The following is a 21,919-nucleotide window of genomic DNA, read 5'->3' on the forward strand; positions in this document are numbered from 1 at the left end:
ATAATGAAATGCTTATAATCTGTTTATAATAACATGTGGGTCAGTAGCAAATATTTAAGAGGATAAAAAAGAGAATATCTCACCATAGTCTGAGTCATAATTTAAACTTCTACTGGAATTGAGTCTTCAAACCAAGAAATAGTGAATAAATTATTACAGTTAAAGTAATAAAAAGATATTTTTAAGGGTGTTTAGATTTTGGTAGATTGAATTCTAATTACAGATATTATACTATCATTAGGAAAGTCTAACAAGTTTTGTCAACTGGAAATATATATTTGGTATTTTGTCTTTTTAACTTCATATTTCATTGTGACAACAAACTTAAAAAAATATTTTCTATAATGTTAATGTCACAAGTGATTCCTTGAACAAATGTATGCTCAAACACCACTAAGGATCTACCTTTGAATTTTACAGTCACCAGAAACACCCTGTGTGACAGTAGCGGGTATTTTGCCCCTGTTTATACTCAGAGACACATTTTGGCATCAATAAGCAGACTCATCTAAAATCCATTTCAAATAGATGTTGTTGTGGATGATCTGGGAACATGGAGGGTAAGAGAGAGTATAACAAGTTTCAGAGACCCTAGCAACTCACAAGATCTAGGCTGATACACTATCAAGTCTAGACCCAAAATCCTTAACTAGGGTTGACCAGCTTGTAGGAGCAAAGCCAGTATTTGATCCTAAGCCTCTCTGATTCCCAAAGCCATGTTCTTAACTACTAGGAAACACTCCAGTATTATCTCCCACTCAGGGATCCTGTGTACTGACTTATACCAGGGTGTGTGTGTGTGTCTGTGTGTGTGTGTGCATACATAGAGTATAACACTAAATCTTAGATTTGAATGGAGGTTCATTTGACTACAGAATTGATCATTTTCCCACATACCTGCTGCCCCCTTGCCCTAGAGACCTCCAGTGATTTTGAGGATGTCTGTGGAAATGATATCCTTCTATTCTTTGATACAGACACCTATGAGGGTAGTTGGGAGTCTTCCCACTGACGGTTACATGTTCATAACACAGTCGATCAAACGGGAAAAGAAGCAGCTCCTGTTAGCTGATGGGCCAAGTAAAACACATTTCACTCTGCAAAAGAAGCCATTGATTGGACACAGGCAGAGAAGTGGTCAAATCAATGGTAACTAGAGAAGAGGGGCTGGAAGAGTGTCTGGGCAGAAGCAATCATATGTGCAAAGGCCCAGTGGCAGCAGGGAGTATGCCAAGTTTGAAGTCTGGGTGGAGAGTGGTGAGCTGGAGGGTTTCTTATGCCAATAAAGTCTGGAGAAGTCGGAATAACAAGCACTAACAGGTATTGGGCACTCACTGTGAGCTGGGCACTGTGACAAGTGTTTTTAAAGTGTTACCTAATTTAAGCCTCATATTTTTGCCTATGAAAAATAGAGAGAGGCAAAACAAACTGCCAGATAACACGGGCTCTTGTTAAGGGCTCTAGAAGCAATGGGAAGCCATCAGAGGGTTTTAAGCAGAAGTAGTGACACAATAAGACTTACATTTCAAAAGGATGATTCTCATCAAAATAAAGTAGGGATGCCCCCAAGGGCACCACCCCTTCCAGCCCTCATTGTACCCCAAATTAAAATATTTACATTTGAAATGGTCATGGATATTGAACTTGAAAATAAATGACTATTCTGAAATAAAGACTGAGATGGTGTTAGTTGAAATGCTCTTTAATTGTTTCGAGGAGTTGGGAAAAGGAATAATGGCTACTAACCCAGCTCTCTCTACTTCCTGGGAACTGTATTTCAAGATGTTGGACTTAGAAGGAAGCTTGTGGTGTAGACCACAAAGGGGAATTAAAAACCTGTTCCCTCCAGGCCCAGGTGGACTGTTAATGCTCCCCCTACCCCATACCATACTCACTGATGACTATGAGTCGTAGCAGTGTTTTACTTACACTGCAGGAACACAAATTCCTTCTTCATGGGCCAAATCCAAGCCATGTGTGTTTTTCTTTGACCATTGCAGTACTTTAAAAATTGGGAATCTTGCATTAAAATGTTCTGGCTTCTCTGGCAACCCTGGGCCACTATTCTCCCTTGGCCCATGGGCTGACAGTGATCCATACTAACCCCCACAAGATGAGACACACCAGCTCTTTACCACACACCTGGCCCCACCTCCAGGTGGTGTCCTGTTCAGCTCTAGCCTCATTTCCTTTACCTGCTTGGTCCTGCAGGCATCTCCATCTTGGACCCTGGAGTTGTATTCTGAGATTCACACAAGCTTTGGGGCACTTCAGTTCAAGGATTTAGGAGGCTGAACTGGGAGTTGGGACAAAAAGGAGAAGGGCGGTAAACACAGACAGGTCATCTGTGAACAACTTTCTGGTTGGGTTCTTCCTGGGAGGAAGCGTTCCAAGCAGGGAAAGCAAGTGAGATAGTGCCAGGGTGAGAATGTGTGCAGCAACTGTGAGACAATGAAGAAATGATGCAGTGGACATAGTGAGAGGTAAGGTCCATTTGGTAGCTCTGGTTACAGTTTGGAGAATGAGGTGAAAATTTGAACCTAAAGCATTAGAGAGCCATTGCAGACCCTTAAGCAGGTTGAATTTTGAATAGTGGCACATTAGGACCAATAGCCTGGAGGCACCCTCTAAAGGAAGAAGAGTGGCACTTACAAACCTGAATGCTTTTCCTTGGATTAGGAATTGGGTGCACTGAAACTAGAGGGCCAGAAGCCAGCATGGGCCCACTTAGTTTTCATTGGCATGAGACACTGGTTACAGTAAAAGGACTAGTCTTGAAAATTTAGCATCACCGGGAGAAAAATGAAATGCAATAAAAATTAGAGTCAGTTAAGAATGGAGGAATTTTTACTATGACACAGCACCATTGTAAAAAATCTCCCGCCTTGTGCCAAGGGGTCCGTGCTGCTAAACTCCTCCCCTGAGTCAGTGCATTTGAGTGCTCTCAGTGCAGTCGGCACAGCCAGAGCAGCTGGGAGCAAGGCCTTCTCCAGGCTTACATAAAGCATAGGTCTTGACCAAATGTGGAAAACCTTTAGGGACATGAAAACCATTAGGGATCCGTAGCCCTGACTTGAACCAAGCAGAATAAACAAACCCCTGCCCAAATTGGAACTCACTGGACGCCTTTCAGAGTTATCCAAGGGGAAAGGCTGGAGGCCTCAAGGGTCTTCGAGTGGGTTAATGTCTTCTTTCGGCTGCCTAGCTCAAGATGGGGCTTTATCTGTGCTTTCCTTTGTTCTTTTCTCAAATGTCTTAATGCCTCAGTGGCAAATCCACAAATGGATTGTTTTGAACCTGTAATGTGTACCATACTATATTTTCCCTGCTAATGGTATAGTAAAGCCCGTTAGACCTTTTGTTACAAAAGATTCAGGAACTGGGCTGGAAAGGTTCCAGGTAGCATTCACATTTTCCATGGACAGGGTCTTGGTAAGTTCCCAACCTTATTTCTATTTTCAATATCCTTTGTCACTCTTTCCAGCCTCACGATCTAGTTTTCTACATGCATAATGTAGAGAAACGCTGTGTCTCTCTCCCCCAACAGTTAAGTGGCATCATTTTCACTCTTTTAATCCCAGTTTTTTTTTCAAGTTGAGGAGGCAGGGCCGGGCATGGTGGCTTATGCATGTAATACCAGCACTTTGGGAGGCCGAGGCACGCAGATCACCTGAGGTCAGGAGTGCGAGACTAGCCCGGCCAACCTGGGGAAACTCTGTTTCTACTAAAACTACAAAAATTAGCCAGGTATGGTGGCAGGCGCCTGTAATCCCAGCTACTCGGGAGGCTGAGGCAGGAGAATCACTTGAACCCAGGAGGTGGAGATTGCAGTGAGCCAAGATGGCGCCACTGCACTCCAGCCTAGGCAACAGAGGGAGACCTTGCCTTGAAAGAAAGAAAGAAAGAGAGAAAGAGAGAGAGAGAGAAAGAGAGAGGAAAGAAAGGAAAAAAGAAAGAAAGAAGGGGAGGCAGATTAGAGAATTATGAATGTTCATTTATCCAATAAATAGTCAATTGAGTGCCTGCCGTGGACTAGATGCTATGCTAGGCATTATATTGTGACAGCGGAGGGGGCTGGATTGAAGAAGAATGAAACAATACCCTAGTTCCCTGATATTCACAATCTGTTAAAGATGGAGATGGGCATAGAGATGGGAAACCAAAGCACAGAGCAGCTAAGAACCAAGCCCTAGATGGTCACAAATCCATAGCTCACAGAAGTGTGATCTGAACTATCATGGAGCTCTTACCCTGCCTCTAGTCTACCTGTAGGAAATATAATAGAATGTAGCACAATATAGGAAACATTTGCAGAATGCCTGCCACCCCTGTTCTAGCTAGGGATGAAAACAATGAAATAAAGCACTGTTCTTAATTCTAGGAGTTGATTTAGATTAACAAAGAGACAGACATGAACCAGTGGTTACATTGCAGCATGATACACAAAAGGCAAAAATTGGTGATTAAGAATGTGGAGTTTGATGACAGATAGACCTAAGTCCCAGAGCAACCATATAGAAACTGCATGATCTGGGGCAAGTTACTTAACTCTTCTCTTCTAAGTTTCATCATCTTACCTGTAAAATAGGACAATGCAGACACTTGCCTCAGGTCATTATAATGGGTTAAAAAGTAAATTAATGAATATAAAGTGATTGGAACACTGTCCAAAAAAAGTGGAGATGGAGCAAAGAAGGCACTCAGAAATGGCAAGAACAAAGGCTTAGCTGCAGGATGTGTCTCAGGATGGGGGCTGGAGGGGTCATGTTTGGCAGTAGCGGGGAACATACAGGGGGCCTTGAGAAATGGAGCTGGAATGGATGTCCTGGTTTGCAGGTGCATTGGGCCCTAGGTCAGGGCAAATCTTGGGAGGATAGGGATCCAGGACAGCAGCTACTCCCAGCTCTTGCTTTCAAGTTTCATTTCTTCCATTCACACCTGGCCCTTATCACTCTTCCAAGGTGTATCGGCCACAATCAGTTCTCACCTGCCCTGGAAGGTCTCTCTGGTCTTCCTCCCTAGTTCAGTTGGATCATGCATGGGCAAATAAATCCTTTTTCTCCTTCTCTAGCTCAACCATGAGAAAGTTGGAATTTTTTAATGCAAAATTTTCCTTTCCAAGAAAAAGAGAGAAAGGATGGAAGGAAGAGAGGGTAGAAAAAGGGACTATAGGAAGTGGAAGGAAAGGGAAAAGGAAGGAAAGGATATACAGACACACAGAAACACAGAAACACAGAAACAGATATGTTCAGCAAAGCATAGACGTCATACCTCATTTATCAAAAGTGGGTCACAGATCAGCCTTGCCAATGGATTCCACTTGTAGGACCTCCAGTGCTTATTCTCTTCCTTGCTTCTGCCCTGAATGTCTGGACTTGGAGAGATTAAACTAGTTGTCTGAGAAGAGTTGGCTGCCATGGCTATTCCAGAACTTTCTCACCTCTCACACAGCACCCCGGATCTTTAATCCCCTTGGCCCTGTTCATTCCACTCTACCTTGATACTGGTTACAGTAAAAGGACTAGTCTTGAAGATTTAGCATCACTGGGAGAAAAATGAAATGTAATGAAAATTAGAGTCAGTTAAGAATGGAGGCGTTTTTACTACGACACAGCACCATTGTAAGAAATCTACCCCCGTGTGCCAAGGGGTTCCATGCTGCTAAACTCCTCAGTCAGTGCATTTGAGCGCTCTTGGCACAGTCGGCATAGCCAGAGCAGCCCAGAAGGTGGCTTCAAAAGCTTGGTGTGGTCAGTTCACAGAGGCTACTTGAATCAGTCTTTGAGCCTTGACTGATCTGAGCCAATCAAGTTCACAGAAAACCGACTTCTAACCCAAATGCCATTTCTCAATTTCTGAGAGCTACATGCAGCTCAGTTGCTGCAAGTAATAAAAACAACAGCAATAATAACTGCCTTTTATTGAATCAGGCACTAAATGTCATAAACTGTTCTAAGTGCTTTACCAACATCAACCCTCTTGCAACTAAAAGTGTGGTCCCAGAACCATCAGAATCTCAAGCCTCACCTGAGACTTCGGGTCAGAAACTGCATTTTTTTTAAATAAAATTCCCAGATAAAAACCTGGGTTCTAGTTCTGGCTATACAACCTTAATCTTTTCTCCTCTGCCTTCTGTCTTTGAGTCTCTTGGTCTCATTCAGTTTCAAGGTCAACTTTAAAATCTCCCAATTCCCTTCCATCGAGAAAGTGTTTGATTCTCTTTGGCGCCCAGAGTCCATATTCAACAATGATAAAACCCACTCAGATTGACCAGAAGGAAGTTCTGGTTGATTATTCTTCCTTCAGAGACAGCAGGGGCTGGGCAGTCGGGTCCCTTCAGGTGAAGGGATTACAGAGTAATTAGATATGATTCACCAGCTGTCTCAAAGTAGTATCTTCTTGTATTTTTTATATTTATATCTGTAACTGTAGACAAAAAGGAAATTGCCCTGAAAGAAATAACTGGCCAGTAAGTAATTAGGACTCCAATGGAGTGAATGAGCCATGTGTCTTATGTGTATAAATGACCTATTTACCCATGTTGCTAACTTTCATGTGCTTATAAACAAGTAGATGTTAACACACTCCCGATGTATATGACAACCTCCATGGAGGTCATATGGAAACACGCGGGCCTTCCACTACGGCCCCGCCGCTGTGCTGAGTGTTGTATGCATGTCTTCTGTACTTCTCAAAACAACCTGGCAAGGTAGAATTATAATCCTCATTTCAAAGATGGGGAAACTGAGACTTAGAGGCTAAGTTGATGCCCCTACAAATTTCAATTATTTAAGAAGGAGACTAAGGAGAGAGAAGATAGCTGGTGACTTCAGACCCTTTGTTGTTCTGAACCCCAAACTTTCCTGCCTCAGTCTATAAGCCCAAGGCCCTGTGGTTAGGCTTAGTAGGTTCGATTATTTTAGCAGGCTGTTTGAAGAAGATGTAGTGATCCCAATCCACTTCCACTCAGAGGCACACCAAAGTATTTGTTCCAGCCACATAGGATACTTTACCTGTGAGGAGTTTAGGGAAATTCATTTCTGCTATCTTATCTGTGAAGAGTTTAGGGAAATTGATATTCTGCTGTATCATCTCCTATCTTCCATGGTGTTTTGCAGTCCTTGTAGCTGGGAGTTCACAGGAGGTTGACCAGATGGCCTGCTGTTCTGAGTGATTAATTAGAGGGTTAAGCATCTAGGGAGTATCTAAGCAAGGTTTTGAACTTGAGTACATCCCACTTCAGAGCCCATGCCTCTGAGCACTCTCCTTTATATGATATGGAGCCCTGGGGAGGCCTCTGGTTGGAGGAAGCATCTGCAGTGAGTGAAGGTGCCCAGGACTCTCAGGCCTGCAGCCCTGATTTGCACAGTGAGAGCTGGCAGCAGTCTAGTGGGCATGGGGGTTCACAGATACCAGGTTCTGGCAGCCTGAGCTGTCCATGGTCAGCTGTGGGGGCCAACACCTCCTTCGTCTGTACTGCTCAGTCTCTCCAGAGAGAGGCCAGCAGCTGTTCTTCCATGTCCTGTTTTATACCAAATCAGAAAGAAACTGACCTCAGGAAGGAAATTTGAGGTCTCCCCCAGACCTGTATAACTCATGTGCATTTTCTTTACATGTCTCATTGGGCTGGCCTCCATCCTCCCACCTCCCACTGCCATCATGGAAATCATCTCTCACAAGGCCAAATAGCCCATCTAATCCCCTAGACTTTGGCCTGTAGTGGGTTCCATAAGGACTCCCCTTGGTCTTTCACAGCATAGGACAATCAAGAGCTTGTTGCAAATATTCACTTGGGTGGAAGTCAAGGGAAAGCAATGAGAATATACATGAAGGGAACAATTCTCAAGACAACTGGTGGGCAAATGGACGCAAACTTAGCCCAAGACATGAAAGAATAACAAATACCTCCAAGATTTTGGTCCCGGGGAAATGAAGGTTGTGCTATAAAAAGAACGTGAAAAGTTAGATCCAGTTTGGATATCTTGACTTTGAGATGCTGGGACATTCAAATAGACTGCCAACAGAAGCATTAGGATTTTATCGGGGTGAGAGGTCAAAACCAGAGTCACACATTTATAAGCCATCTGCTTAACTGCGATGGTTACAGCTTGAGGTGAGCTTTCTTAGGATGAGAGAGGGGTGTGCAAAGGACTGAGAACTGTAAGTTCAGGCTGAAAGGCTGCAAGGGGGCCAGAAATGAGCACCATGGCTGGAGAGTTAAGAAGAAAGCCACAATAAGGTAGTGTCCTGAGCCAAGACTCAAAGAAGGTCCTTGGGGTTGGGCTTAAAGTTGTAGTTTCCCAAGCCCCCTCCACAAAACAACTCTATGGTGATTTTAATGCACCCAGTGATAATATCCCAAAATGAATCACTAGACACTTTGGCATAGTCATTGTTTTCCTATTAGAAGTGGGTTTGACTGGCTAGCCATATAAAGAAGAATGGAACTGGACCCCCTACCTCTCACCATATACAAAAATTAACTCAAGATGGATTAAAGACTTAAACGTAAGACCTCAAACTATAAAAGTCCTAGAAGAAAACCTAGGAAAAACTCTCTGGATGTTGGCCTAGGCAAAAAATTTATGACTAAGTCCTCAAAAGCAAATGCAACAGAAACAAAAACAGACAAATAGGACTTAATTAAACTAAAGAGCTCCTGGACAGCAGAAGTGGGTTTGACTTTGTCAATAAAGATTTTCTACTTAAATCGTCAAACGTAGCTTAAAAAATTATTAACTGCATAGTTAAATATAAAACAGTTCCTATACGACCTTGTTTATTGCTAGATTAGATACATCGCATAGGTGGAATCCACATAGTAAGTATACAATGAGTACTAAATGTGTAATAGCATTTGGTCAACAAGTGGAACGCTGCAAATCTATGACCTTCTAGGTTTTGGTCCCATTTCAGTTGAAAAGGGAAAATGAACAATTATGAGTTCCCTCATAAATTAAACTCTGGTACCCAAACTACAACAAATGGTTAAAAGCCTGGGCTTTGGAGTCACCTGCATGTGATTCAGAATTCTGTCCTCATTAGTTAACTACCTGTGAATATTTGGACAAGTTACTTAACATCTCTGAGTTTCCTCATCTATAAAATGGAATGCTAATTGTACGTCAGCCACGGAGTTGCTGATAGAACTGAATAAGATACCTAAATAAAATTTTTCAAGTAATATGCTTAGATAGCTAAGCAGCACATTCTGTAAATGTTAGCAAGTGATTTTATCAGTATCATTATTACTGCTTCCTTTTATAGGGGAAAAAATTCCAAGTCCATATGTGTTTTTCTCATTAACTTAAGTGACTTTGCCTACCCAAAGTCTGGTACAGGTTATTTCTGCAATAGTATGTTCAAAATCAGAAATATCATGTACTGTTTTTAAGTCATAGAGCTATTTTAATTGATACTCGTATCATCAAAGGTTGAAAATGTGATGATAATAACAAACAACAATAAAAGGTGCATGTTCAACATTACTTTCAAAATATATATAGATTTTCTTTCTTTAAAACAAACATAATTTTTAAAAATATCAGATTGTTTATGATATGAAGTCATGGTTACAGTCACATTGCAGTTTACCATCTGTTCTTGTCCAAAATACAGGTCCAAGTTAGAGCCAGAATTGCAAAACGACAGTAAATGTCTGTTGGTCTCGTACAAAGCTCTTCTCAGTTAGACCATACTTAAACATGTAATATATTCATATAAAAATGAATGTAGAGTTAAACATGAAAATCAATCAATGCAATATATCATATGAATAGAACAATAGACGAAAACCACATGGGCATCTCAATAGACATAGAAAAAGGATTTCACAAAATCCAACATCTTTTTATGAAAAAAACACTCAACAAAATAGGAATAGAAAGGAACTTCCCCAACCTGATAAAGTGTATCTATGCAAAACCCACAGCTGACATCACACATGCTGATGAAAGACTAAAAACTTTCCACCTAAGATCAAGAACCAAAAAAGATGTACTGTCAGTTCTAGCCAGGGCAGTTAGGCAACAAAAATAAATAAAAGGCATCCAGATAGGAAAAGAAGAAATAAGACTATTTCTATTATCAGATGATCTACTCAAAGATAGACAATCCTAAGGAATCCACTAAAACACTATTAGAATTAATAAATGAGTTCAGCAAGGTTGCAGCGTACAAGATCTGTTGTATTTCTACAAACCAGCCATTAACAATCCAAAAATGAAATCAAGAAAAAAATCCATTTATAGTAGTATGAAAACGAAGCAAATACTTAGGAATAAATTTAACAAAAAAAGTGCAAGACTTATATATTGAAAACTGCAAGATACTGTTGAAAGAAATTGTTAAAGACCTAAACGAATGGAAAGACATCCTGTATTCATGAAATGGAAGATTTAGCATTGTTCAAATGGCAATATCTTTGCAAAGCAATCTGTAGATTAAGTACAATCTCTATAGAATTCAACCTGTCTTTTTTGCAGAAATGAATAGGGAACCCAGAATAGCCAAAATAATTTTTTTAAAGATTTCTCATTTCAAAACTTACTACAGAGCTATAGTAACCAAAATGTTGTGATACAGGCATAAAGACAGACATAAAGACCAATGGAATAGAACACAGAGCCCAAAAATAAACCCTAACATATATGGTCAAATAATTTTCAACAAAGATGCCAAAACCATTCAATGGGGAAGGAACAAGCCTTCCAGTAAATGGTGCTGGGGAAACTGGATATCCATATGCCAAACAATGAAGTTGGACCCTTACCTTCCACCATGTATAAAAGTTAACTCAAAATGAATCAAAGACCTACACAGAAGACCTAGAACTATAAAACTCATAGAAAATATAGAGGAAAAGCTTCACGACATTGGGTCTGGCAATGATTTCTTGGATATATACCAAAGGTACAGGTAACAAACAAAAAAATAGATAAATTGGAATTAAAAACTTTTCCGCATCAAAGGACACTATCAACAGAGTGAAAAGGCAACCTACAGAATGGGAGAAAATATTTGCAAATCACATATATAATAAGAGATTAATAGCCAGAATATATAGAGAGCTAAAATTCAACAACAGAGAACCCAACAACACAATTCAAAAATGGGCAAAGGACTTGAATCGATGTTTCTCTAAAGAAAATGTACAAATGGCCAATAAGCATGTGAAAAGATGCACAACATCATTAGTCGTTAGGAATATTAACATCAAAACCATAAAGTACAGGACGGGCATGGTGACTCACGCCTGTAATCTCAACACTTTAGGAGGCCAAGGTGGGAGGATTGCTTGAGGCCAGGAGTTCAAGCCAGCCTAGTCAACGTGGCAAGACCCCTGTCTCTATTTTAAATATATATATATATATATTTAAAACTATAAGGTACCACTTCACCCACTAGGATAGATAATTGGGGGGAAAAAAAAGTAAGAAAGAAAACTAGTGTTGACAAGGATGTGGGGAATTGAAGCCCTAAGCATTGCTGGTGGGAACTTATATTGGTACAACCCCTGTAGGAAACAATTGGAATGTCCTCCAGATGCTAAACATAGGAGTTACCATATGATCCAACAATCCACTGCTAGTTATATGCCCAAGAGAAGTGAAAACATACATTCACACAAAAATTTTATCCAAATGCTCGTAACAACATTAGTCATAACAGCCAAAAAATGTAAACAAACCAAATGTCCATCAACTGATGAATAAACAAAATGTGGTATATACATACAATGGAATATTATTCAGTTATTAAAAAGAAATGAAATATTTATACATATTACAACATTGATAAATCTTGAAATCATTATGCTAAGTGAAAGAAGCCAGACACAAAAGGTCACATATTCTATGATCCCATTATATGAAATGTCCAGCATGGGCAAATCCTTAGGGACAGAAGGTAGACTAGTGGTTGTCAGGGCCTGGGTGAGAGGGACTGGGGGAGTGGAGTGATGGCCAACATATACAGGGTTACATGTTTTAGGAGGTGATGTACATGTTCTGAAATTGATTATGGTGATAGTTACACAACTCTGTGAATATACTAAAAACCACTGAATTGTACACTTTATTTTTTTTTTTTGTTCTTGTTTTTTAAAAAATACAGAATGCTTCACAAATGTATATGTCAACCTTGCGCAGGGGCCATGCTAATCTTCTTTGTATCATTCCAATTTTAGTATATATGCTGCTGAAGTGAGCACAAATTGTATATTTTAAACTGTACACTTTAGAAAGTTAAAAAAAAAAAAGAGAGAGAGAGAGACAGGGTCTCACTCTGTTGCCCAGGCTGGAGTGCAGTGGCGCAATCATAGCTCACTGCAGTCTCAAACTCCTGGGCTCAGGTGCCCCTCCCACCTCAGCCTCTCAAAGTGCTGGAATTATAGATGTGAGCTACTGTGCCCAGCCTAGAAAATAAATGTTACGGTATGTGAATTATATCTCAGTTTAAAAAAAGAATGGACATAAATAGCTTAGCAATGTTTTAGCATGAAAGAATTTAACTCTGAGAATGTTCTGACATCTTGATGGGGTGTGATAATAATGCCACAGTGGAAGGGATGTGAATATTAACAGAAAAAAAAACTGTTTCCTCTACACTCACAACACTTCTGACACCAAATGTGTGGGGTTTTCCATACCAAGAATGTATTCTCCGTCTCTCCTGACACCAACTGGGCGTCTTATAACACAATTCTGACATTTTCCACCTGGAGCTAGCATCAGACACCACGGGTTAAGTAGGGGCTCAGTGCCACAGGATTGCTCCCACTTCAGACTCCAATCACAAGTCCTGGGCCTTTGGTATTTCTGACCAAACTGGCTACAAACTGGCGGTCTTCATGACTGTCTTCTGAGGTTCGATCATTTGCACTAATGGGCTCACAGAACTCAGGGAAACACTTTACTTACTTTACCAGTTTATGATAAAGGATGCAAATGAACAGCCAGATGAAGAGGTGCATAGAGCAACGTGTGGGGAAGGAAGTGTGGAGGTTCCATACCCTCTCTGGGTGACCACCTTCCCAGCACCTCCTTGTGTTCATTCACCCAGAAGCTCTGTGTACCCCATAGTTGAGGAATTTTTATTGAGGCTTCATCACCTCAGCATGATTAATTTAGTCAGTCTTCAGTTCCTTTCCCCTCCCCAGAGGATGGTGGGTGGGGCTTAAACTTCCAAGCTTGTAATCATGCCTTGGTTTTTCTGGTGCCCAGCCCTCGTCTTGAAGCTATCCAGGAACCCACCAAAAGTTACCTCATTAGAACAAAAGACACTCCTATCACTAGGAAACTCCAAGAGATTTAGGACCATATATTAGAAAAAAACATGCTCCTAGAGTTTTAGGAGCCCTATGTCAGGAACTGTGAGCAGAGACCAAATATATATATTTTTTATTATGTCATACATATTCTTTTCATAGAGAGAAGAGCTGACGAGTTAAGAACAGCCTTTTTTTGGTGTTTTTTGGGGGGCGAGGTCTTTTTTTAATTGGGGGATTCATTAGTACAGTGTGTGGCAAGATGATACAGACATTTTATATGAATAAGTGAGGTATCACTTGGGATCTTAAAAAATATTTTCTTTTTATTATGGTGGGCACCACACCAAAGGGTGCAAGTTGCAGGTTATAAAAACAAAGCAAAAGTTTCCATAGCCTGAAATGGTTGGAAATATGACTGAGTCTCCTCGTTGAGCTTCTAAGATGAAAGGCCCCAGAATTCCCTCTTCCTCTTGCAAATGTTGAATTAATGATGATAATAAGATGGCTGACTATTGAGGGCTGAATGTGTAGTAAACATTTACATGCTTTTTCTTGTTTTAATTTCCCCATCATCACTGTGACATACCCATAGTTGTTTAGAACATACCGAAGGTCATGAAGCAAGTCAACAACTGAGCTGGGCTGCGATCACACATACATGTGAGTCCCAAGATCCCACTCTACTTCTACTCTGGGGGAGCTGCCTCCAGGAGCTTACAGCACCTGAGATCCTAACCACACCAGTAAGGGAGGCAGTAGAGTATGGAGGCAGTGCCCTGGACTGGGAGTCAAGGTCCCTGAGTTCTGGTCCACCTTTGCCACTAATCAGCTCTGTGACCTTGGGCAAGAGGCTTGGACAAGAAGCTCAGACGCATGGTTTTCTGATGTGTAAAGTGTGGAAAATTCATCCCAGCTATCCCTGTAGTTCCTTCCAACTCAGGCATTCAGCCCAAGTCCTGCCTCATTCACCCTCTGATTTGTACATTGAGACTAAAAGGAAGAAAACCTTCGAGTCAGTGTAGGCTGGTGATTTCAAGATGCTGGACTTTGGTGTTGGACTGATGTGGCACTGGTTCCATTATTTATCTCAGTGTGATGTTCAGCAAGTTCTTTAATTGTGTCCCCATCTGCTAATGGGAATAATAACAGTGTGGGGTGCTGTGCTGTCTACATAGAGTGGTTGTGAGGATTGAGTGAGATCTCGGAAGAGAGCTTTAATGCAATTCCTGGCACATTGTAAGTACTGAGATGTTATATTATTATATGTTAAATAATATTATAATTTATTTATGATGATGATTGTTGATTGTTATAAAACAGAGACACAGAATCCTTTCAGAATAATTAGTGTAGGTTAGCTCACCCAGGTCAGACTTTGGAGCTCAGATTGCCTGCTTATGCTGAGTTTTGAAACCATTCCATATCTAGAAGGTTAGCCATACCTCAGGACTATGCTGCTGGGTAAGAGGGCATCAGATTGTCACCAAAAACACTCCAGAGTTCCCCTCTTGTAAACTTTGAGTCAGTAATGCCATCTTCCCCTATATGAGACAACACACTATTATAACTTACTGTGTGAATTTTGACTCAGGTATTCCTTTTTACCCAATGTAATCAGAAATAGATGAGTGATCAGTGACAGATACTGATAAAACAGTTAATTAATTTGCCATAAAAAGAACAGATGAGAAAATGCTGCTCCCTGGAAATTTCCCAATGTGGGTAGGGAATTTTTCTCTTTCAATGTTATTTAACATAATAAGCACAGATAAAGTTATATTTACAAGATTGTTTATCACAGTGTTATTATAATGGTAAAAAGTTGTAAATATAAGAGCCATCGAAAATCTAATATTCAAAGAATAGCCTCAGAGTCGGGGGAAAAGTGCACTATAGAGTTTTTTTAAGTTAGAAAAAAATGTGTTCTCTGATCCTAATTTTGTGAATATTGTGTGTGTTTATAGAAAAATATGAAATGTAACAACAAAAACATTAGCAGAGATTACCTCTGGGTATGAGATTATTATTTTAAATTTTCTTCTTCTTTCTTTTTTTTTTTTTTTTTTTTTTGAGACGGAGTTTCGCTCTTGTTGCCCAGGCTGGAGTGCAATGGCGCAATCTCAGCTCACCTCAACCTCCGCCTCACGGGTTCGAGCGATTCTCCCGCCTCAGCCTCCCACAAATTTTCTTCTTTATACTTCTTTATATTTTCTACATTTTCACAGTGAGCATGTTTCTTTGGAACTGGAGCAAAAGTTGTTTTTTTTATTAATGGAGATTCTGTCAACTTTTTTCTTTTTGCTCTAAGGCTCTTCTGTCTGGTAGATTGTTTCATCTGAATATGTCTTAACACTCAGTCTGAATATATTGGGTTTTTTTTCTCTTTTAAGTACTGACTTAGAAGTAATATGCTTCATTGATTTTGTGAGCTCATGTTTTTCATGTAATGTTCAGGACAAGCCAGACACATTTGTTGCAAGACTGATTTTGTTACTTTGAAAACCAATAACAGATAATAAGATAAAATCACCAATTAACCAGACTTTTTCTAAACCCATCACTTCCCTGTTGAGAGCAATTTTCAGCCCTTCCTGAGATTCATGTATTTAAGTCAGCTCTGAATCTTCTATAAGAAGAAATCAATATTCTTCTCTCTCTCTCTCTTATTTTATATAATTAGAATTGTACCACTAAAGGACTATTAAATGTGCAATTGAGAATCTAATACTTAAAACAAGTCTACAAAGTTAATTCAAAGCAAAGGAAAATGGATAGAGTAGATAGAATAAGTTTTTCCTACTTTCTTCTCTAATTGTGACTTTTTTTATATATGCTTTAAGTTTTAGGGTACATGTGCACAACATGCAGGTTTGTTACATATGTATATATGTGCCATGTTGGTGTGCTGCACCCATTATCTCGTCATTTAACATTAGGTATATCTCCTAATGCTATCCCTCCCTCCTTCCCCCTCCCCACAACAGGCCCCGATGTGTGATGTTCCCTTTCCTGTGTCCATGTGTTCTCATTGTTCAATTCCCACCTATGAGTGAGAACATGCGGTGTTTGGTTTTCTGTCCTTGGGATAGTTTGCTGAGAATGATGGTTTCCAGCTTCATCCATGTCCCTAAAAAGAACATGAACTCATCATTTTTTATGGCTGCATAGTATTCCATGGTGTATATATGCCACATTTTCTTAATCTGGTCTATCATTGTTGGACATTTGGCTTGGTTCCAAGTCTTTGCTATTGTGAATAGTGCCACAATAAACATACGTGTACATGTGTCTTTATAGCAGCATGATTTATAATCCTCTGGGTATATACCCAGGAATGGGATGGCTGGGTCAAATGGTATTTCTAGTTCTAGATCCCTGAGGAATCGCCACACTGACTTCCACAATGGTTGAACTAGTTTACAGTCCCACCAACAGTGTAAAAGTGTTCCTATTTCTCCACATCCTCTCCAGCACCTGTTGTTTCCTGACTTTTTAATGACTGCCATTCTAACTGGTATGAGATGGTATCTCATTGTGGTTTTGATTTGCATTTCTCTGATGGCCAGTGATGATGAGCATTTTTTCATGTGTCTGTTGGCTGCATAAATGTCTTCTTTTGAGAAGTGTCTGTTCATATCCTTTGCCCACTTTTTGATGGGGTTGTTTCTTTTTTTCTTGTAAATTTGTTTGAGTTCATTGTAGATTCTGGATATTAGCCCTTCGTCAGATGAGTAGATTGCAAAAATTTTCTCCCATTCTGCAGGTTGCCTGTTCACTCTGATGGTAGTTTCTTTTGCTGTGCAGAAGCTCTTTAGTTTAGTTAGATCCCATTTGTCAATTTTGTCTTTTATTGCCATTGCTTTTGGTGTTTTAGACATGAAGTCCTTGCCCATGCCTATGTCCTGAATGGTATTGCCTAGGTTTTCTTCTAGGGTTTTTATGGTTTTAGGTCTAACATGTAAGTCTTTAATCCATCTTAAATTAATTTTCGTATAAGGTGTAAGGAAGGGATCCAGTTTCAGTTTTCTCCATATGGCTAGCCAGTTTTCCCAGCACCATTTATTAAATAGGGAATCCTTTCCCCATTTCTTGTTTTTGTCAGGTTTGTCAAAGATCAGATAGTTGTAGCTATGCAGCATTATTTCTGAGGGCTCTGTTCTGTTCCACTGGTCTATATCTCTGTTTTGGTACCAGTACCATGCTGTTTTGGTTACTGTAGCCTTGTAGTATAGTTTGAAGTCAGGTGGTGTGATGCCTCCAGGTTTGTTCTTTTGGCTTAGGATTGACTTGGCAATGTGGGCTCTTTTTTGGTTCCATATGAACTTTAAAAGTAGTTTTTTCCAATTCTGTGAAGAAAGTTTGGTTCCATATGAACTTAAAAGTAGTTTTTTCCAATTCTGTGAAGAAAGTTATTGGTAGCTTGATGGGGATGGCCTTGAATCTATGAATTACCTTGGGCAGTATGGCCATTTTCACAATATTGATTCTTCCTATCCATGAGTATGGAATGTTCTTCCATTTGTTAGTGTCCTCTTTTATTTCACTGAGCAGTGGTTTGTAGTGCTCCTTGAAAAGGTCCTTCATATCCCTTGTAAGTTGGATTGCTAGGTATTTAATTCTCTTTGTAGCAATTGTGAATGGGAGTTCACTCATGATTTGGTTCTCTGTCTGTTATTGGTGTATAAGAATACTTGTAATTTTTGCACATTGATTTTGTATCCTGAGATTTTGCTGAAGTTGCTTATCAGCTTAAGGAGATTTTGGGCTGAGACAATGGGGTTTTCTAGATACACAATCATGTCATCTGCAAACAGGGACAATTTGACTTCTTCCTTTCCTAACTGAATACCCTTTATTTCCTTCTCGTGTCTGATTACCCTGGCCAGAACTTCCAACACTATGTTGAATATGAGTGGTGAGAGAGGGCATCCCTGTCTTGTGCCAGTTTTCAAAGGGAATGCTTCCAGTTTTTGCCCATTCAGTATGATATTGGCTGTGGGTTTGTCATAGATAGCTCTTATTATTTTGAGATACGTCCCATCACTACCTAATTTATTGAGAGTTTTTAGCACGAAGGGCTGTTGAATTTTGTCAAAGGCCTTTTCTGCATCTATTGAGATAATCATGTGGTTTTTGTCATTGGTTCTGTTTATATGCTGGATTACGTTTATTGATTTGCATATGTTGAACCAGACTTGCATCCCAGGGATGAAGCCCACTTGGTCATGGTGGATAAGCTTTTTGATGTACTGCTGGATTCGGTTTGCCAGTATTTTATTGAGGATTTTTGCATCAATGTTCATCAGGGATATTGGTCTAAAATTCTGTTTTTTTGTTGTGTCTCTGCCAGGCTTTGGTATCAGGATGATGCTGGTCTCATAAAATGATTTAGGGAGGATTCCCTCTTTTTCTATTGATTGGAATAGTTTCAGAAGAAATGGTACCAGCTCCTCCTTGTACCTCTGGTAGAATTTGGCTGTGAATCCATCTGGTCCTGGACTTTTTTTGGTTGGTAACCTATTAATTATTGCCTCAATTTCAGAGCCTGTTATTGGTCTAGTCAGAGATTTAACTTCTTCCTGGTTTAGTCTTGGGAGAGTGTGTGTGTCGAGGAATTTATCCATTTCTTCTAGATTTTCTAGTTTATTTGCATAGAGGTGTTTATTCTCTGATGGTAGTTTGTATTTCTGTGGGATCGGTGTGATATCCCCTTTATCATTTTTTATTGCGTCTATTTGATTCTTCTCTCTTTTCTTTTTTATTAGTCTTGCTAGCAGTCTATCAATTTTGTTGATCTTTTCAAAAAACCAGCTCCTGGATTCATTGATTTTTTGAAGGGTTTTTTGTGTCTCTATTTCCTTCAGTTCTGCTCTGATCTTAGCTATTTCTTGCCTTCTGCTAGCTTTTGAATGTGTTCGCTCTTGTTTCTCTAGTTCTTTTAATTGTGATGTTAGTGTGTCAATTTTAGATCTTTCCTGCTTTCTCTTGTGGGCATTTAGTGCCATATATTTCCCTCTACACACTGCTTTAAATGTGTCCCAGAGATTCTGGTATGTTGTGTCTTTGTTCTCGTTGGTTTCAAGGAACATCTTTATTTCTGCCTTCATTTCATTATGTACCCAGTAGTCATTCAGGAGCAGGTTGTTCAGTTTCCATGTAGTTGAGTGGTTTTGAGTGAGTTTCTTAATCCTGAGTTCTAGTTTGATTTCACCGTGGTCTGAGAGACAGTTTGTTATAATTTCTGTTCTTTTACATTTGCTGAGGAGAGCTTTACTTCCAACTATGTGGTCAATTTTGGAATAGGTGTGGTGTGGTGCTGAAAAGAATGTATATTCTGTTGATTTGGGGTGGAGAGTTTTGTAGATGTCTATTAGGTCTGCTTCGTGCAGAGCTGAGTTCAGTTCCTGGATATCCTTGTTAACCTTCTGTCTCATTGATCTGTCTAATGTTGACAGTGGGGTGTTAAAGTCTCCCATTATTATTGTGTGGGAGTCTAAGTCTCTTTGTTGGTCTCTAAGGACTTGCTTTATGAATCTGGGTGCTCCTGTATTGGGTGCACATGTATTTAGGATAGTTAGCTCTTCTTGCTGAATTGATCCCTTTACCATTATGTAATGGCCTTCTTTGTCTCCTTTGATCTTTGTTGGTTTAAAGTCTGTTTTATCAGAGACTAGGATTGCAACCCCTGCCTTTTTTTGTTTTCCATTTGCTTGGTAGATCTTCTTCCATCCCTTTATTTTGAGCCTATGTGTGTCTCTGCACATGAGATGGGTTTCCTGAATACAGCACACTGATGGGTCTTGACTCTTTATCCAATTTGCCAGTCTGTGTCTTTTAATTGGAGCATTTAGCCCATTTACATTTAAGGTTAATATTGTTATGTGTGAATTTGATCCTGTCATTATGATGTTAGCTGGTTATTTTGCTCTTTACTTGATGCGGTTTCTTCCTAGCCGCGATGGTCTTTACAATTTGGCATGTTTTTGCAGTGGCTGGTACCGGTTGTTCCTTTCCATGTTTAGTGCTTCCTTCAGGAGCTCTTTTAGGGTAGGCCTGGTGGTGACAAAATCTCTTAGCATTTGCTTATCTGTATTTTATTTCTCCTTCACTTATGAAGCTTAGTTTGGCTGGATATGAAATTCTGGGTTGAAAATTCTTTTCTTTAAAAATGTTGAATATTGGCCCCCACTCCCTTCTGGCTTGTAGAGTTTCTGCCGAGAGATCAGCTGTTTGTCTGATGGGTTTCCCTTTGTGGATAACCCGACCTTTCTCTCTGGCTGCCCTTAACATTTTTTCCTTCATTTCAACTTTGGTGAATCTGACCATTATGTGTCTTGGAGTTGCTCTTCTCGAGGAGTATCTTTGTGGCATTCTCTGTATTTCCTGAATCTGAATGTTGGCCTGCCTTGCTAGATTGGGGAAGTTCTCCTGGATAATATCCTGCAGAGTGTTTTCCAGCTTGGTTCCATTCTCCCCATCACTTTCAGGTACACCAGTCAGACGTAGATTTGGTCTTTTCACATAGTCCCATATTTCTTGGAGGCTTTGTTCATTTCTTTTTATTCTTTTTTCTCTGAAATTCTCTTCTCACTTGATTTCATTCATTGGATCTTCCATCACTGATTCCCTTTCTTCCAGTTGATCGAATCAGCTACTGAAGCTTGTGCATTCATCACGTAGTTCTCGTGCCATAGTTTTCAGCTGGACTTCTGTGCATTGGTTATTCTAGTTAGCTATTCGTCTAATCTTTTTTCAAGGTTTTTAACTTCTTTGCCATGGGTTTGAACTTCCTCCTTTAGCTCAGAGTAGTTTGATTGTCTGAAGCCTTCTTCTCTCAACTCGTCAAAGTCATTCTCCATCCAGCTTTGTTCCGTTGCTGGTGAGGAGCTGCATTCCTTTGGAGGAGGAGAGGCACTCTGATTTTTAGAATTTTCAGTTTTGCTGTTCTGTTTTTTTCCCATCTTTGTGTTTTTATCTACCTTTGGTCTTTGATGATGTGACATACAGATGGGGTTTTGATGTGGATGTCCTTTCTGTTTGTTCGTTTTCCTTCTAACAGTCAGGACCCTCAGCTGCAGGTCTGTTGGAGTTTGCTGGAGGTCCACTCTGGACCCTGTTTGCCTGGGTATCAGCAGCAGAGGCTGCAGAACAGTGGATATTGGTGAACAGCAAATGTTGCTGCCTGATCTTTCCTCTGGAAGTTTTGTCTCAGAGGAGTACCCAGCCGTGTGAGGTGTCAGTCTGCCCCTACTGTGGGGATGCCTCCCAGTTAGGCTACTCGGGGGTCAGGGACCCACTTGAGGAGGCAGTCTGTCTGTTCTCAGATCTCCAGCTGCGTGCTGGGAGAACCACTACTCTCTTCAAAGCTGTTAGACAGGGACATTTAAGTCCGCAGAGGTTTCTTCTGCCTTTTGTTTGGCTACACCCTGCCCCCAGAGGTGGAGTGTACACAGGCAGGCAGGCCTCCTTGAGCTGCAGTGGACTCCACCCAGTTCGAGCTTCCCAGCTGCTTTGTTTACCTACTCAAGCCTCAGCAATGGCGGGCGCCCCTCCCCCAGCCTCGCTGCCGCCTTGCAGTTTGATCTCAGACTGCTGTGCTAGCAATGAGCGAGGCTCCGTGGGCGTAGGACCCTCCGAGCCAGGCACGGG

General features: G+C 40.4%; 1 protein-coding gene and 1 non-coding gene across 10 annotated transcripts in view; one reads left to right on the forward strand and one right to left on the reverse strand.

Annotated features, from left to right (window-relative positions):
• PLCE1 (phospholipase C epsilon 1) overlaps positions 1 to 21,919 on the forward strand; it is a 333,932-nt gene that overhangs the window by 148,970 nt on the left and 163,043 nt on the right. The gene's annotated exons all lie outside the window — the stretch shown is intronic.
• On the reverse strand, positions 12,105 to 12,211 carry LOC112204733 (U6 spliceosomal RNA). Its single transcript, XR_002938383.1, has one exon. It is a non-coding gene; the product is annotated as a U6 spliceosomal RNA (small nuclear RNA).

Source organism: Pan troglodytes, chromosome 8 (assembly GCF_028858775.2).
Source record: "Pan troglodytes isolate AG18354 chromosome 8, NHGRI_mPanTro3-v2.0_pri, whole genome shotgun sequence".
Lineage (NCBI taxonomy): Eukaryota > Metazoa > Chordata > Mammalia > Primates > Hominidae > Pan > Pan troglodytes.